Source organism: Balaenoptera acutorostrata, chromosome 4 (assembly GCF_949987535.1).
Source record: "Balaenoptera acutorostrata chromosome 4, mBalAcu1.1, whole genome shotgun sequence".
Lineage (NCBI taxonomy): Eukaryota > Metazoa > Chordata > Mammalia > Artiodactyla > Balaenopteridae > Balaenoptera > Balaenoptera acutorostrata.
In genome coordinates, this window is record NC_080067.1 from 15,572,959 (window position 1) to 15,592,284 (window position 19,326).

General features: G+C 39.5%; 1 non-coding gene across 1 annotated transcript; it reads left to right on the forward strand.

Moving 5' to 3' along the window:
• The first annotated feature begins 15,249 nt into the window (after nucleotides 1-15,249).
• On the forward strand, nucleotides 15,250-15,322 carry TRNAD-AUC (transfer RNA aspartic acid (anticodon AUC)). The gene has a single exon. It is a non-coding gene; the product is annotated as a tRNA-Asp (tRNA).
• Nucleotides 15,323-19,326: the final 4,004 nt, after the last annotated feature.

The following is a 19,326-nucleotide window of genomic DNA, read 5'->3' on the forward strand; positions in this document are numbered from 1 at the left end:
TAGGGGACTTTAACACCCCACTTTCACCAATGGACAGATCATCCAAAATGAAAATAAATAAGGAAACACAAGCTTTAAATGATACATTAAACAATATGTACTTAATTGATATTTATAGGACATTCCACCCAAAAACAACAGAATACACATTTTTCTCAAGTGCTCATGGAACATTCTCCAGGATAGATCATATTTTGGGTCACAAATCAAGCCTTGGTAAATTTAAGAAAATTGAAATCGTATCAAGTATCTCTTCCGACCACAACGCTATGAGACTAGATATCAATTACAGGAAAAGATCTGTAAAAAATACAAACACATGGAGGCTACACAATACATTACTTAATAACGAAGTGATTACTGAAGAAATCAAAGGGGAAATCAAAAAATACCTAGAAACAAATGACAACGGAGACACGATGACCCAAAACCTATGGGACGCAGCAAAAGCAGTGCTAAGAGGGAAGTTTATAGCAATACAAGCCTACCTCAAGAAACAGGAAACATCTCGAATAAACAACCTAACCTTGCACCTAAAGCAATTAGAGAAAGAAGAACAAAAAAACCCCAAAGCCAGCAGAAGGAAAGAAATTATAAAGATCAGGTCAGAAAGAAATGAAAAAGAAATGAAGGAAACAATAGCAAAAATCAATGAAACTAAAAGCTGGTTCTTTGAGAAGATAAACAAAATTGATAAAGCATTAGCCAGACTCATCAAGAAAAAAAGGGAGAAGACCCAGATCAATAGAATTAGAAATGAAAAAGGAGAAGTAACCACTGACACTGCAGAAATACAAAAGATCATGAGAGATTACTACAAGCAACTCTATGCCAATAAAATGGACAACCTGGAAGAAATGGACAGATTCTTAGAAATGCACAAACTGCCGAGACTGAACCAGGAAGAAATAGAAAATATGAACAGACCAATCACAAGCACTGAAATTGAAACTGTGATTAAAAACCTTCCAACAAACAAAAGCCCAGGACCAGATGGCTTCACAGGTGAATTCTATCAAACATTTAGAGAAGAGCTAACACCTATCCTTCTCAAACTCTTCCAAAATATTGCAGAGGGAGGAACACTCCCCAACTCATTCTACGAGGCCACCATCACCCTGATACCAAAACCAGACAAAGATGTCACAAAGAAAGAAAACTACAGGCCAATATCACTGATGAACATAGATGCAAAACTCCTCAACAAAATACTAGCAAACAGAATCCAACAGCACATTAAAAGGATCATACACCATGATCAAGTGGGGTTTATTCCAGGAATGCAAGGATTCTTCAATATACGCAAATCAATCAATGTGATACACCATATTAACAAATTGACGAATGTTGTTGTGTTTAATGTTGTCCCAGAGGTCTCTGAGACTGTCCTCAGTTCTTTTCATTCTTTTTTCTTTATTCTGCTCTGCAGTAGTTATTTCCACTATTTTATCTTCCAGGTCACTTATCCATTCTTCTGCCTCCGTTATTCTGCTATTGATCCTGTCTAGAGTATTTTTAATTTCATTTATTGTGTTGTTCATCATTGGTTCCTCTTTAGTTCTTCTACGTCCTTGTTAAATGTTTCTTGCATTTTGTCTATTCTATTTCCAAGATTTTGGATCATCCTTACTATCATTATTCTGAATTCTTTTTCAGGTAGACTGTCTATTTCCTCTTCATTTGTTAGGTCTGGTGTGTTTTGACCCTGCTCCTTCATCTGCTGTGTGTTTTTCTGTCGTCTCATTTTGCTTATCTTACTGTGTTTGGGGTCTCCTTTTCACAAGCTGCAGGTTCGTAGTTCCCGTTGTTTTTGGTATCTGTCCCCAGTGGCTAAGGTTGGTTCAGTGGGTTGTGTAGGCTTCCTGGTGGAGGGGACTAGTGCCTGTGTTCTGCTGGATGAGGCTGGATCTTATCTTTCTGGTGGGCACGTCCACGTCTGGTGGTGTGTTTTGGGGTGTCTGTGGCCTTATTATGATTTTAGGCAGCCTCTCTGCTAATGGATGGGGCTGTGTTCCTGTCTTGCTAGTTGTTTGGCATAGGGTGTCCAGCACTGTAGCTTGCTGGTCGTTGAGCAAAGCTGGGTCTTGATGTTGAGATGGAGCTCTCTGAGAGATTTTTGCCGTTTGGTATTACGTGGAGCTAGGGGGTCTCTTGTGGACCAGTGTCCTGAAGTTGGCTCTCCCACCTCAGAGGCACAGCCCTGATGCCTGGCTGGAGCACCAAGAGCCTTTCATCCACACAGCTCAGAATAAAAGAGAGAAAAAATAGAAAGAAAGAAAGAAGATAAAATAAAATAAAATAAAGCTATTATAATAAAAAATAAGAAAAAATTATTTAAAAACTGTATTAGAAAAAATAATTTTTTAATTTTTAAAAATAAATTTATTAATTTTTTATAATAAAAAAGAAAAAAATTATTACAAAAAAATTTATTAAGAAAAAAATTTTTATTTTTTTAAAAAAAGTATGAAAAAACTTATTAAGAAAACATTTTTTTAATTTTTAAAACTAGAAAATAAGGAAAAAATTATTAAGAAAACATTTATTAAGAAAAAAAAATTTTTTTAAGTAAAAAAAAAAAACAAAAAAAAAACGGATGGACTGAACCCTAGGTCAAATTGTGAAAGCAAAGCTATACAGACAAAATCTCACCCAGAAGCATAAACACATACACTCACAAGAAAAAGAAAAGGGGAAAAATTAATATATCCTGCTCCCAAAGTCCACCTCTTGAATTTGGGATGATTCGTTGTCTATTCGGGTATTCAACAGATGCAGGTACATCAAGTTGTTTGTGGAGCTTTAATCCGCTGCTTCTGAGGCTGCTGGGAGAAATTTCCCTTTCTCTTCTTTGTTCATACAGCTCCCAGGGTTCAGCTTTGGATTTGGACCCGCCTCTGCGTGTAGGTCGCCTGAGGGCATCTGTTCTTCGCTCACACAGGACAGGGTTAAAGGAGCAGCTGCTTCGGGGGCTCTGGCTCACTCAGGCCGGGGGGGAGGGAGGGGTACAGATGCGGGGCGAGCCTGCAGCGGCAGAGGCCGGCATGACATTGCAGCAGCCTGAGGCGCCGTGTGTTCTCCCGGGGAAGTTGTCCCCAGATCTTGGCAGCCTGGTCGTGGCGGGCTGCACAGGCTCCCGGGAGGGGCGGTGTGGAGAGTGACCTGCGCTCACACACAGGCTTCTTGGTGGCAGCAGCAGCAGCCTTAACGTCTCATGCCCGTCTCTGGGGTCCGCGCTGAGAGCTGCGGCTTGCGCCCGTCTCTGGAGCTCGTTTAGGCAGCGCTCTGAATCCCCTCTCCTTGCGCACCGCAAAACAAAGAGGCAAGAAAAAGTCTCTTGCCTCTTCGGCAGCTGCAGACTTTTTCCTGGACTCCCTCCTGGCCAGCTGTGGTGCGCTAACCCCTTCAGGCTGTGTTCACGCCGCCAACCCCAGTCCTCACCCTGCGATCCGACCAAAGCCCGAGCCTCGGCTCCCAGCCCCGCCCACCCCGGCGGGTGAGCAGACAAGCCTCTCGGGCTGGTGAGTGCTGCTCGGCGCCGATCCTCTGTGCGGGAGTCTCTCCGCTTTGCCCTCCGCACCCCTGTGGCTGCGCTCTCCTCCGTGGCTCCGAAGCTTCCCCCCTCTGCCACCCACAGTCTCCGCCCGCGAAGGGGCTTCCTAGTGTGTGGAAACCTTTCCTCCTTCACAGCTCCCTCTCACTGGTGCAGGTCCCATCCCTATTCTTTTGTCTCTGTTATTTCTTTTTTCTTTTGCCCTACCCAAGTACGTGGGGAGTGTCTTGCCTTTTGGGAGGTCTGATGTCTTCTGCCAGCGTTCAGTGGGTGTTCTGTAGGAGCAGTTCCACGTGTAGATGTATTTCTAATGTATCTGTGGGAAGGAAGGTGATCTCCGCGTCTTACTCTTCTGCCATCTTGCCCCCTCAAGCCAAAGAAAGCATCTGAAAAGATGTTTTATCAAGCCAGGTTTCTCTAACAACTGTGTATGCAATAAAAGAGCCCATTTTGGCCATTTTCAGGCCAAGATTTTCTTTTAATCCCCAATTAAGTAAGTACTTGTATGTGTAAGTTTTTTACATACATAAAACTGGCTAAAGTTGTTAGTTGGAGGTCGGCTTTCTGAGGCCCCTCGTTTCTCTATTTGAGAGGCTGTATTTCCCATTTTAAAGTTGAATTTGTCAGGGATAAAATTTACTAATGAAATTATATGGTGGCCAGTGTGCTGCTTGTGAGCTTAACTCCTCTAGGCGTCACCCTAGAGTCATTTCGGGCCTCTTACATGTCTTGTTACGCCCTTTGGTGGTCTAAGACCACTGTGAGTGCTTGGCTCACTGAATGGCCAATTCTTTTTTTTTATTTTTTAACATCTTTATTGGAGTATAATTGCTTTACAATGCTGTGTTAGTTTCTGCTATGTAACAAAGTGAATCAGCTATATATGTACATATATCCGCATATCTCCTCCCTCTTGCGTCTCCCTCCCACCCTCCTTATCTCACCCCTCTAGGTGGTCACAAAGCACCAAGCTGATCTCCCTGTGTTATGCGGCTGCTTCCCACTAGCTAGCTATTTTACGTTTGGTAGTGTATATATGTCAATGCTACTGTCTCACTTCATCCCAGCTTACCCTTCCCCCTCCCCGTGTCCTCAAGTCCATTCTCTACATCTGTGTCTTTATTCCTGTCCTAACCCTAGGTTCATCAGAACCTTTTTTTTTTCAGATTCCATATATATGTGTTAGCATACGGTATTTGTTTTTCTCTTTCTGACTTACTTCACTCGTATGACAGACTCTAGGTCCATCCACCTCACTACAAATAACTCAGTTTCGTTTCCTTTTATGGCTGAGTAATATTCCATTGTATATAGGTGCCACATCTTCTTTATCCAGTCACCTGTTGATGGACACTTAGGTTACTTCCATGTCCTGGCTATTGTAAATAGAGCTGCAATGAACATTGTGGTACATGACTCTTTTTGAATTATGGTTTTCTCAGGGTATATGCCCAGTAGTGGGATTGCTGGGTCGTATGGTAGTTCTATTTTTAGTTTTTTAAGGAACCTGCATACCTGTTTACCATAGTGGCTGTCCCAATTACATTCCCACCAACAGTGCAAGAGGGTTCCCTTTTCTCCACACCCTCTCCAGCATTTATTGTTTGTAGATTTTTTTGATGATGGCCATTCTGACCAGTGTGAGGTGATACCTCATTGTAGTTTTGATTTGTATTTCTCTAATGATTAGTGATGTTGAGCATCCTTTCATGTGTTTGTTGGCAATCTGTATATCTTCTTTGGAGAAATGTCTGTTTAGGTCTTCTGCCCATTTTTGGATTGTGTTGTTTGGTTTTTTGATATTGAGCTGCATGAGCTGCTTGTATATTTTGGAGATTAGTCCTTTGTCAGCTGCTTCATTTGCAAATATTTTCTCTCATTCTGAGGGTTGTCTCTTCATCTTGTTTATGGTTTCCTTTGCTATGCAAAAAGTTTCATTAGGTCTGAATGACCAATTCTTATTTTTTCTTTTCAAAGGTATTTTTTTCAATTTGTTTATTTTATTTACTATTTTTATTTTTGGCTGTGCTGGGTCTTTGTTGCTGTGCGCGGGCTTTCTCTAGTCGAGGTGAGCGGGAGCTACTCTTCATTGTGGTGCGCGGGCTTCTCATTGCAGTGGCTTCTCTTGTTGCAGAGCACGGGCTCTAGGCGCCCGGGCTTCAGGAGCTGTGGCTCGCGGGCTCTGGAGTGCAGGCTCAGTAGTTGTGGCGCATGGGCTTAGTTGCTCCACAGCATGTGAGATCTTCCGAGACCAGGGCTCGAACCTGTGTCCCCTGCATTCACAGATGGATTCTTAACCACTGCACCACCAGAGAAGCCCCTGAATGGCTAATTCTTATACATCATCCCGAGATGAGCAAGTCTTTTAAATAATGAGTGGGTCTATGGAACCACTGTATAGTATGAGGACTCTGCCTCCACCACTCCAGGAAATTTCTCAGTCTCCTGCGAAAGCCATAACCAACCAGGAGGAATCTTGTCCCTCTTCTTTGGAGCAAAGCTCTCATGTAATATCTTTACTTTTATCCCAACAAATTCTATTAAGTCAGCTGAATTGAGGAAAGGCCTCAGATCATCCTCTCACCCAATCACTCAGTCAAGACCACTCATTGTCATTCAACTGAGCAAACCCCAGTGTCTTCCAACCAGCACCCCCGCAGTATCCTTCAACTAAATGGGTACTTTCCCAGTATCTTTCATCTGCCCCCTCCAGTAGCTTTCAACGAGGTGGGGTACCGCCCCTCCCCCAGTATCTTTCAACTGCAGGACCAGGTACCTGATATATACCGCCAGATAAAACTCAAGATCATCAACCAATATGAGAAATCTGAGAACCAGAAGAGATTCATCCAAATTTGTCTGGATTCTCTGAGGAGGTGGATGGGCACAAGAGGCCTCTGCTGGTACCAAGGCTCTGGTTCCTTGTAGTGTTCAGGTGAAGGAGAGAAGTCTGCTCTGAGTCCCTTTGTTGATCACCAAAACAGTCAACTGATAAAAAATGCACAATGTGAGATTTGTGAGTTAAGTTTTATTTGGGGAAAAATGAGGACTATGGCCCAGAAGACAGCATTTCAAATAGCTCTGAGGAACTTCTCTGAAGAGGTAGTGGGGAGGTCAGTATATGTGTGATTTTGGTGAAGGGGGATACATGCAATCAAGCACACATTTGGCAGAAGGTTGCTGCTGGTCATGGGGAGCAGATGTCTCTGTTAATGATTTCAGTGTTTTTCCCGATATGAGAAGATGCAAGAAATTGGGCCCATAAAATCTTTTCCTAAAAATGTCTAACTCTCTGAAGGCCTGTTCTGTCAGTTTTTTCCAGAGCACAGAGTGTCCCATTCCTGATCTTCACCCTGAACTCCTTTCAGGGGGTGTAGAAGATCACGACTGCAGTGGCTAGTGACCTAATCCTTGTAGAGGCAGATGGCAAGTGACAATTATTAGTTGGCACTTTCAGTGTAACAGGGGCAAAACTCAGAAATACTTGAATCAACAACTTTTACTCTCTTATCATTTTCCCACTTATGCCTCATTTGCCAAGGTACAGGCTGAACAGGTTTGAGGTTGGGAAAGGAAGAGAAACATTTTACCCTTTTACCTCTCCCAAACTCACTTCCACGGCTACCCAAACACTTTAAATGTTATTCTCTCCCAAAATTCAGTAGGCATTTTCCTTTTAGACATATTTTTTCTTATTATAAAAGCAACAAATGTTTATGTCAAAGACTTTTAAAAAGACAGAAAAGAAAAAGGGAGAGGAGAAAGTAAAGAAAAGCCACTTTAACCCACTACCCAGAGATAACAGCAGCTGGATGTTTTCCTGTATCTTCAAAGTTTTTAAATGCACATTTAATAGAAAGTGAGTACATTCTGTATATACTACTTCAAATTAGAAATTTTATTCACTAATGATAACAATTTTCCAATGATGGGTTACATGCATTTTAACCTACATGAGTACTTCTCAAAGTTTCTTCCACAACACTATTTCTGTGGGCAGTTAATATACAGTTAGAAAAAAAAATGGGAGGAAGGTTATGATCAAATACATTTGGGAACTGGGAAATGCTGCATTAAGTGTAGTTAAACAGGCTTCTTTAACTCAGGGCTTCCAAGTGTCATTAATATGCTGGTGGGTGTTATAAATCTTCAGGATGAGGACTAGAGTATGGATTATTTCTCAATTTGTTGAACTCTTTTCTCCTCTAAGAATTGCATAAAACTTTTATTCCAGCACACATTCTGGGAAATGCTGGCCAAAATTACTAGGAGCAGAAATCAAACCCTCTCGTTTCTCATGGACATTTAAGGCACAATTTTCCCATTCCTAAAGAACTTCATAAAAATTTGTTGCAAATAAATTACTTGGAAAAATTCTAACTGAACTTCCCTGTAGTTAATCTTAATATTATTTTGCCTTACTAAGTATAATTCAATGGACAACATTTAATTTTAAGGAAAACAGTAGTGATATATTATTGGTTGTGAATAGGTGCTCTATTGGGGAAAAAATAACCAACGTGAACATTCTTTATTAGAATAAGGGGTGTTTTTTTTTTGCTTTATTTGTTTTTTATAAAGAATTTATTTTTTCAAGTGCAGTTTTAGGTTCACAGCAAAATAGAGAGAAAGGCACAGAGATTTCCCATATACCACCTGCATCTACACATGCATAGCCTCTCATTACCAGAGTGATACATTTGTTACCACTGATGAACCTGTACTGATGTGTTATAATCACAAGAGTAAGGTTTTAAAAACTTTTGTTAAAGCTTGCTTACTTTGTTCTTCTCAGCACAAGTCTATTCTGTGTAGCACTAATGTCCACAGGCATCATAGTCAGAATGTTCTATCCATATGAAAAATTCTAATCTCAAACTTACTCATTGACTCATTGCTGGTATATAGTAGCCCATGGTGCAAAATTTTATTTTCATATTGTCCTAACTTCACAGTATACCTGGAGTTATATACTTGGTGTTATTTTTATATCGTGTCATGAGATCCTTGGGGAAAATGGTGGGCAGGACAAACTTCAGAAGGCTGACCATTCCCAGCCCCCTTCTGAGACACTTCTTCTAAGTCAAAGGTGGCCAAAGCCAATTAGCTCAGAGGAGAGAATCTAATCCTAAGAGACTCCCACTAGAGGACAGTGATCACCTGAAGCAATCCCATTTGGAGAGCTGGTCAGTGAGCTGATGATACCAGTGGACCCACAGGGCAAAATGGAGGTAGAGGGAGTAGCAGAATCACACAAGCAGGTGCAAAACTGAGGTAAAAGATACAGGAAGCCATTTTTGGAGACTTCTGGGGCCTAAATGACCTCTAGGGCCCATGAGTCCTCATTACCATGTCACCTGAGGTTTGGCTGTGCAGTTTTCCCGGAATGAGGCTGGCTAGAGAGTTGAGATTCTTGTTTTGTTACTTTCCTCAGGTATTTTCACAATGAATTCACCTTGAGAAATAATGAGTAAGACTGTTCCTTTTGATGAGAAGAGCCCAGATCAACACAGCTGGAAAACACAGCAGGAAAAAATGGTGACTCCTCTTTCTTCTTACAACTGCCTTAATGAAACACCTGTCCCAACTGCCAGGAGGGAAAGGGGATGCCTCCCGATGTCTGCATCTTATCCGCTGGAAGTACTGTACAGTTTCAGATCTTTAGCTTAAGGGTTGCAATAGGTGGACGGGCTTTAGCATGTCTGTGAATCCCCTGATAGTGTATGTAATTTTTTGCCTATGTACAAATAGGGGTGAGGTACCATTCATAACTTTCTTTAGACTCTCAAAGGTGTCCCTAATGCAAAAATGGTTATAGATAGAAAAATCTAAGCCTGTTTGTTTTGGATCCATGAGATTTTTCTATAGATCAAATATCTTGACTCTCTGTATTAAAATATTAGGGTTTCTTGTAATTTCTCTGAATCCATTCTGCATAATTAAGTTTTATTTTCCTTGGATCTCTCCCAGCTTGACATTAATACTTTCATCTTAAAAGAAATGGAGAAGTGTCTTTATCTGATGCATAAATAAATAGCATTGAAAAAAGTGTACAAAGAGTCAAAAATATCATTTTAAGTTGTAAAGTGACATCTTTTTCTGGTTTCATAATGTCTCATGCCAAGGCTTTCAAGCTGAAACTACATCGACCTATAAAACTGTCAGCTGTGCTCGTTCTGTCTCCTTTCTTCTTGCTCAGGTATATACTCTCTTTCTCTCTCACCCACCAAATGTAATTCAAAATTCCAGGGGCTGCAGGAAGAAAAGGGGAGAGCTCGTGAAGTCACACTGATAATGAATAAAAGAATGAAAGTCTTCGAAAATGCCAAAAAACCCAGCTGAAGCCAAACAAAATTATTTCATCATAGTGTTGTAATCTACCCATAAGGAGAAAGGAGAGAGCCAGTGAAGTCAGTTTCTTTAGATGAATACAAGAATAAAAACCATTGAAAATGCCAAAAACACAAAAGCTAAAAAATAAAACACTCTCTCATGAATGTGTTAAAATCTACCCATAAAAGAAGACATTTTTAATTGAAATTAATTATTTTGGCCTTGAGATAATGATTCCATATACTGAGACAGCAAAGCAGACTAAGGTTATGACCTCAACTTAATGGAGAGAAAAGGGAAACATGGAATCAGTATAGCCCATGGATGCTCAGTGAGGTGGTAGCTCTGCTGGGCCTGGGACTCAGAGTGTCCCTTTCCCAGGACCATGATTGGGTCAATGACCCACATACTCTTCATGCTTGGTGCCCATGAGAGGAAGGTCAGATAGATAGTAGTGGAGTAGGTGATTTGAAATAAATGGTTAACTAAAAAAGGGTACACACAAGAGCTCATGGTCTCACAGGTTGGTCCCTGTTGAATAGTCTAGAAATGTAAATCCTTGGAAAGCTCCAGTGATGGCTTCCAAACACTACTTTTACTTCTTTCCCTTTGGATCAAGGACAGGGCTAGTCTTCATTTTTTTAAAGATGTTTATGTTTTAATCCTGGCCTATTAACTTTTGTTTGGAAAATGTAATCACTTTGCTTAGAGAACAGGAGTAAATAGAAATTTTCAGTGAGAATTTTAAAAGTGGGTAATGTTTCAGTTTAAAAAATACTCACACATATAAATACAACAATGGGTTTATTGTTGAATTCTCTTGACAATGTACAGGACAAAAATAATCTTGTCAAGAAACCTAAAACATATTATTCCCATTTTTCTTTCTTTTAAAACATTTTAAAATGTAACAAGCATACTGAAATGTGCCTAAAACGTCATTGTTGAGTGGTATTCCATTGTGAGACTATACCACAGGTTGTTTATCCGTTTTCCTGTTAATGGACATTGGGTTGTTTCCACAAGGCTATTATAAGGAATGCTGCTTGCTATGAACATTCTCATATGTTTTTGGTATAAATGTCATGTGTTTTTGTGGGGTACATACCTAGGAATGGATTGCTGGGTCATTAAAGTATGTGTATCTTTAGCTTTATTAAATACTGCCAAACTTTTTCCAAAGTAGTTATACCATGCTTCGACAATTCTAATTTTAATTATTATAATGGTATGCCCAAGTCATGTGGTTAAGGAGTGCACCTGGTTTTCCTGGCAAGAATAAGTTGGTAAATCGGTTTGGGAACAATTCTGTTTGCCAGCTCTTGTTTTCCTTGATTAAATTTCCCCCATTGATACACTACTTCAGACATTATTTTTCTTGACTTTGCCATGATAATACAGTCATTTTTAAATCACCCTTTGACCTGTGTCAATATAGCTATGTAAGATGAGATTAGGGGACCCAGAAGAAAACCAATACCAGGGAAACAATTTGCATAGGACATAATTTCCTTTAGGCTTAAAGCATCTATATTAAATCTTCTGTGATGTGCAGTACAATCTATTTTTTAATTCTTTTTTTAAGTCTATTTAAGTGATGCCAAAGTAACAGAATGATTTAACACAGTTAAATGCCAAACTGGGATTTTAAATACCAATGTTTTCTTCTTTAAAGTTGGATCCCTCCAGGATATTATGAGGATGCAAGCGTCTTCACGGCAGTCTGTCACCTTGTGGCTCCAGAAATTGAAAGTTCATCATGTTCATGGATCAGTACCAGTTTTACTTATTAATACTTCTGGTGTCTGCCTATAAATCAGACACAAAGTAAAGGGCTTTTAAAAATAGCCTACTCAGTCTTCTCAGGTTTGATATACTCTGCTAAAAAGAATTGTTGATATCAGCATCTCCCTCCTTTCCCTTGCTGGCTTCTCTCTGAATATGGGATGCACCTGTGCTGGATCCAGGTCCATCAAGATCTCCAAAGATTTACCATCACTGGTCTTTGTTTCTGCAAAACTCTTGTAAAAATCATCTTATTCTTTCATCCAAGGATGGGTTCCAATAATTCAAAATTGGGAGCCAGAGTTTGGCTTGTGGCTAAGTTTTGTTTCAGTTTACCTAAGCACTGAGCAATAAAGAGATCTCACATTAAGTGAAGTAAATCATTTGCATGCTCAAAGTGAAGTCAAAGATAGTTTGGTCTGTGACAATTGTGACAATTATACAGTATTAAGGGTTTGGGGGAACACATGGGCACCAATATATTTTATGAATTTGTCATTTTATATAAAATAAATGATACAATCCCTGACCTTAGGGAGATTGAAATATAATTCAGGAGATTATACATATATAATGGAAATAACTGAAGAGCAAGTGTTTGGATGTACAGCACAGTAAAACAGGACTTTAGGAATTCAGTCAAGGACTAACTCCACAAAGTCAGGTACTGAAGAAAGGACCAGAAGAGAGTTTGAAGAAAGTTAGTCAGGGAAAGAGCAGGGTGAGGAAAAGCACCCATGAGACATGATGATGGCATGTGAAGATGGCAGAGAGGCTGGATTAATATGGCCAGATCATGGCTGGGAGCTCTGAGAAATGTGCTGGCTACCTAGGTGTGGAGACCCATCCACAGGGAGTTTTATGGGCCAGGTGGAGAAGTGGCAAAGAGGTGCCACTGAATATTCTTAAACATGACAGAATAGTGATGGGAGTGACTTCTGGAAAGATGGACCCGTCATGATTAATATCAGGGCATGGACAGGCAAGGGGAAATGTTCTGGCCTCATTGAAAGAGAACTGGTTAAAGACGTTCGTTGCCACACGCAGTTGAGCAGATGGTGATCATGATATAAATGGCACCCAGCAGAGCTATGTGTGTATAACCTGAAAGATGTTTTGTTTGGGGACAGTGAAGTCTGGGAGAGTAAAAAGCCATCTCATATTCCATGGAAATCATAGTATTAGCGTCTTATAAAGTGCTCCCCCCAAATCAACCGAACTATATATGTGCATTAGAGCTTGATATATACACTAACATTAACAAGTATATTATTTGATTTCCATACAAACGTTAGTCCCAGAATGTTCACAAAAGCATTACCCACAGTAGTCCAAGACTGGAAACAACTGCAAAGCCCATCAGGTAAATGGGAAAGAAACTGGAGCACATCTACCAGTGCTGTAGCACTCTGCAATAAAGGGGAATGAGTGAGTGATACACGCACAACCGGATATGTTTCACAGACATTATGCTGAGTAAAAAGAAGCCACACAAAAGCAGTACGCACTGTATGATTTCGTTCATACAAAAAGAAAACGCATACTGATCTATAGAGACAGAAAGCAGAGCAGAAGCGACCTGCAGCCCAGCGACTGCAAAGGTGCATAAGGAAACTTTTGGGAGTGAGGGAGAAGTTCTTTATCATTATTGTGGTGGTTTCAGGAGTGTATCTGTTACAAAGTCATTGAATTATACACTTTAAATATGTGCAGTTTACTGTACATAAATCATAACACAATAAATTCAATTAAAGAGAGAAGCTAAAGTTCCAAATATTTTCTTTCAAAAATTATAATTTTAGAGTTAAGTTATTAGTTAGAGGTGACTTCTTAGTTTTTAATCCTTCAAAGTATTTTTAAAAGATTTCTATGTTCTAATTCTTGCCTGTTTACAAATTTGTTTGAAAATGTAATCTAGCTCCTTTGGAGAATGAGAGAAAACAGATATTAGTATGAGTCAGGAAATCAAAAGCAATTGAATTATGAGAATTAAAAAATTATTTTCCCACTCACATTACCTGATTTTGCATTTTAAAATGCAAATACATTTAGAAATCTTGTAAAAAAGTTATTGTTGTTACTTCTCCTGATCTTTTCCTAATGTCATAGATAATTCAAGTTGACTCAATAAACTGGATCATTTCCCAACTAGTTTTTCTCCTATTAGGTATTTGTTGAGTCGGCAGAAAAATCCATCCTGGTTTAGCTCCAGCGAATGAAAAGACAGCTTGTGACACACTTGTCACAGGAACCAGGGAAGTTGAAGGGTGACAGGCAAACTTTAAAGGGCCTCCTTTACATGGGGTGGCAGTGGCTTTCTTTCTTTATGATAATCTTTTCTTTTTCTCCATGGAGGATGAGCCAATTACAGTCATAGCTCAACAGGAAGCGGTTCTTACACCTTTGATCATAACGATATTAATCACCATCCTGCTAGTGATTCTCTGTGACTTGGTCACATCAATTATTAATTTGTAAAGTGTGAGTTTGTCGTTTCTTACTGAAATGCTGGCCAGACAGATTGGTATACAGTGGAATGGAGGCTGAGCAAGGGGGCTGTCACTTCACCATTATGAATATCAGACCCTTGTTTGAAAAAAAAAATTACAGCTTGGAAAATGTTTTGCTTTTATACATTCAGCTGATACCATCCAGGACTTGAGTCTTAAACATTTTAAACATACTATTGGTAGGGTCTATCATAATGCATTTAGAGCAGTGGTTCTCAACCTTGGTCGCACTTGTGAATCACCTGAGGAGCTTTTTAAAAATGTCAAAGCTGGGCCCCACTCCCAGAGATTCTGACTTAATTGTTCTGGGATGAGGCCCAGGAAAAGGTATTTTTAAATAGCACCCCAGGTGTTTCAAACGTGCAGTCAAGACGGCGGCGCACTACTGATTTAGAGGTGGGACAGTGCTTTTTAAATGTTCTTAACAAATGAAATACATATAAGTTTTTATAGTCCACGTTAATTCAAAAAGGCTTTAAAATGGGTTCCAGAAATATATTCATCCAAAGATTTTTTAAATTCTGAAAATTATAATTAAATAAATGGAAATTAAAGCAAGAATGAGGTACCATTTTTCCCTTTTGGTAAAGATTTTAACAATTGATGATATCCAGTGATGTTGGGAATACATGGAAATGGTAATGCTGATACAATATATAGGCATGTTAATTGGTGCCAGTTTCCTGGAGGACAATTTAGCAACATCTATCAAATTTTACAAGTTTGTACCAACTGTTCTCTCAATTTCACTCCTAGGAATTTACTTGCAAAATTTCACCCAGATATAGGTTTAGGAACATTCATTGCAAAATGTTTTATAATAGTGAAAGCCTGGAGAAGACCACTGTCCATCATTCAGGGGACCAGTTAAGTAAATTTTGATACATTAGCACGATAGAATATTATGGAGACATTTAAAAAGAAGTACTCCCTCTATATATGCTGATACCAAAAGATCTCCCAGATATATTATTAGGTGAAAAAGAGGGTGCAGAAAATTATGTACAGTATGATCTCTTTTGTGTAAATTTAAATAAATGTAATTTAAAATAAATGCTCACAGGGACTTCCCTGGTGGTCCAGTGGCTAAGACTCTGCTCTATCAATGCAGGGGGCCTGGGTTCGATCCCTGGTCAGGGAACTAGATCCCACATGCCGCAACTAAGTGTTCGCATGCTGCGACCAAAGATCCTGCATACCACAACAAAGATCCAGCACAGGGCAACAAAGATCTCAGGTGCCGCAACTAAGACCCGGCACAGCTAAATAAATAAATAAATATTTTTTTAAAAAGCTTCACTAAAATCATAAATAAATAAATAAACAAATAAATAAATAAATGCTCACAGGTACACTTTCTTTTTTCCTTGAAGCAAACGTGGTTATCTTTGGGAAAATGGACTTTAGTAGAAGTGAGAAGCTTTTATTTTTATTTTGTACCTTTCTGTACAGTTTGAATTTTCTAACCAATTACATATAGAGTAATTATATATATATATATACACACAAGTATACATGTGTGTATACATATATACATAGAGAGAGAGAGAGAGAGAGAGAGAGAGACAGACAGACAGACCACAGAGATATTGTGGATTTGGTTCTAGACCACCTCAATAAAACAAATATTGCAATAAAGTGAGTCACACAAATATTTTGGTTTCCCAGTGCATGTAAAAGTTATGTTTACGTAACTATATATACTGTAGTCTATTAAGTGTTCAATAGCATTATGTCTCAAAAAACAATGTACATGTCTTAATTTAAAAATTCTTTATTGCTAAAAATGCTAGCCATCATCTGAGCCTTCAGCAAGTCATAGTAGTAACATCAAAGATCACTAATCACAGATCACCATAACAAATGTAATAATAATGAAAATGCTTGAAAGATTGTGCGAATTACCAAAATGTGACACAGAGACACAAAGTGAGCAAATGCTGATGGAAAAATGGCACCAATAGATTTGTTTTGATGCAGGGTTTTCACAAACCTTCAATTTGTGAAAAATGCAATATCTGCAAAGTGCAATAAAAAAAGGTGTGCCTGTATAAATATGACATATAACTGAGTTTTCTGGGAAGTTAGATAATGTTCCATTTTTTCTTTATAATATAAACTTTTAAAAGTGAGGAAACCAGGAATAAGGATTTTTTAAAAGTTTAAAAAGAAGATAAAAGTATGAGTAATTTGGAATACAAAATACATGTCTTAAGGTCTCTGTGACTGCTGACTGCCACACATTTGGCTCTGATATAACAGCCTATAAAATAAAGGAAACACCATCAAATCAATTACATGACTCATGATGTCTGAAGGATAAAAATGCATTGTAGGGGAAGCCCAGCAATTCATAAAACTTAAGTGAAATTTTTTTAGGTGGATCTTCAAAAAGAGAATACTGTATGCAATTACAGGGACACACCCTCAACAGTTACTCACAAAAAGGTCAGAAATATTTATCTATTTTGCAGAAGAGAAAGCAGTTAACAGGGGCTCAGTTACTGGCCCTTTCTACTGAAATAGTGTTCTTAGTTGCAACAAATGGCCTCTTCAACCAATGTTGCTGCTGATCACAGACACGATAGATAGCATTGGCCATGCTGAGCGCTGGTGCCAGACTGCCACCTTACTGCCCCCAGAAGCCAAACACCTTCACTGCCATCCTCCCCAGAAAACAGATCCCCTTTGTTCTTTTACAAACCAAAGTATCCTGCGTGACGTTTGATTGGTGGACCTGAAGTCATGTGACTTGTCATAGCTGCAATGAGAGTTGGGAAAGTGGGACAGGTCTCATAATACGGTGTTTCCCTCACTGTGAGGGAAGGATATTCACATTCACAAGATGCAAGTTGGTCAGGAAAAGGACAAACGCTCACCTAGATTCCAAAGCAGATCCAGGATTAGGGTCAAACAGCTCTCAGTATCTATGATCATGCTTTGCATTTTGCCTCTTGCTTTGCTATCAGGAAGTTCTACTTGCACTTCGTCTTAACTCTAATGTCTTTACCAGTTCCAACACAGATCATACAAACATGTAAACTAATATGAGCTAAAGGTTTGAACATGTCTTCTTTCTATAGCCCCAGATGCTGATGGATGTTTAAACAAATAAAAACTGAAATTAAAATTCAATGCATAATGAAATCTGGAACAGCCCAAATACCTTTCAGCTGGGAAATGGATAAGCAAACTGTGGTACAATATACACTGGTACACAGGAATGAGCTACTGATATATGCATCAACATAGAAGAACCTCAAAAAGCATTATGCTAAGTGAAACAGCCACAATCAAAAGTCTACATGCTGTATGATTCCGTTTATGACATTCTTGCACAGGCAAACCTGGAAGGACAGAAAGCAGATGGGGTGGTTGCTGGGGGTACTGTGGCCGGGGGAAGGGCTTAACTACAAAGGGGCATGGGGGAATTTGGAGGATAACAGACCTGTTCTATATCTTGGTTGTTGTGGTGGTTACATGACTGTAAATGCTTGTCAAATCTCTTGGAACTGTACACTAAAAGGGTGAATTTTACAGCATATAAATTATACCTTAATTTTTTAAGTGGGGGAAAAAGTCAATGAAAAATACCTGCATTCACTTTTTCACAAATATTTACTGAGCACCTACTATGTACCAGACACTCTTAAATGACCGTATATTTAAGCAAACTAATTTCAATGTCTGTAATACATTGGAAATGATCTAAATTACTCTCCCAATTCCTTAAACTTGATTTACAGCCAAAAACAATGCATGAAGAACTTTAGCAGTGATGGGAAACCGTGGCAAGTAGTTTCTTTAATCCATAACTGACAAACTATTGAAGTCTGGTGTGAAGACATATTGCAGCCAATGGATCTGACGCCCCCCGAGTACCAATTTAGAAAATCATTTTAGGTGATAATTGGCTCTGCTAAACTCACATTTTTGGTGCAAGGAGGCTTGGAATTTCTGTTGGAAAGAACTAGGGAAGGAAACTGGTGAGGGAGTTAGGGCAGCCTGAAGTAGTGAGGTGGAGGAAGCAGAGCAGGCCTAGGAGGTCTGGAGATCTCACTAGTCCTACTCCTGACTTGTGAAGATCACTTTGTCTTTCTGAACTCAGTTTCCTTAGCCATAAAATGAATGAATTGAAAAAGTGGGAAATACTGACTGCACAATGCAGAGCTCTTCCAGCAACCGCTTGTGACCATGGACAAGTCAGTTTTAGCTTCTTACTATATCAAATGAGAGATTTAATGGTTGCACAAGAATGTCAATACCACTAAACTGCACACTTTAAAATGGTTAAAATGGTAAATTTTATGTTATATATATTTTACTACAATAAAAAAATTTTAATTGAAAAAGCTTTAGACAAAATGACCTTTGGGGTGATGTAGTTTGATCTTGCCTCTTTCTCCTGGGATTAAGTCCAAATTCCTTAACAAAGCCGCTCATAGGGTGTGCAGACCCTGGGCAAATATTTGAGTCACCCAAAATCAGTTTGTCGGCACCATTCTGGTGCCCCAAGCTCACATGATCTCACACAAGAAATGCTGCACTTCCTAGCAGGAAAAATATGCTTGCCAGACTGACATTCTGGAACCATCACTTGGCTCTTGGGCCCCAGGACAATCCCATAGTATGAGTCCTGGGGCATCTGGTCAACCCCACAAATGGGGTAGAAGATTAAGAGCCCTCTGAAGGAGAGAAACAGAGAGTCTGTGCAGGTCCCAGTCTGGGCTCTGGGCACGCCACCCAAACGGCACTGTCATACCCAACTGGTTCAAAACACTAGAGAGGGACTTAGACAATTTTGAAGAAGGCCCTCCAAAGCACAGGCCCTTCCGCACAGGTCATGGGTCAAGGCTGGGAGCAGAGGGATAAGGGTAGAGTAGGGGTGCTTAAGGAATTTTCCCATGTCTAAGTGTGGAACTTCTTAATTTGGCTTATAAACCCTGTCTGTTCTGTCTCAAATGTGCCAAGGAGGCTCTCACCCTCGGACTATACACCTACATAGGGTTTCTCTATCAGAACACAGATTTCTCCTTCTGCCCCAACACTTATTAACCCATTTACTTAATTAATCCTATTCATCTGGGAGGTGTTAGAAAATATTTCCTCCTAGAAGTCTTTTCTGATCCCTGGTTAGTTACTCTG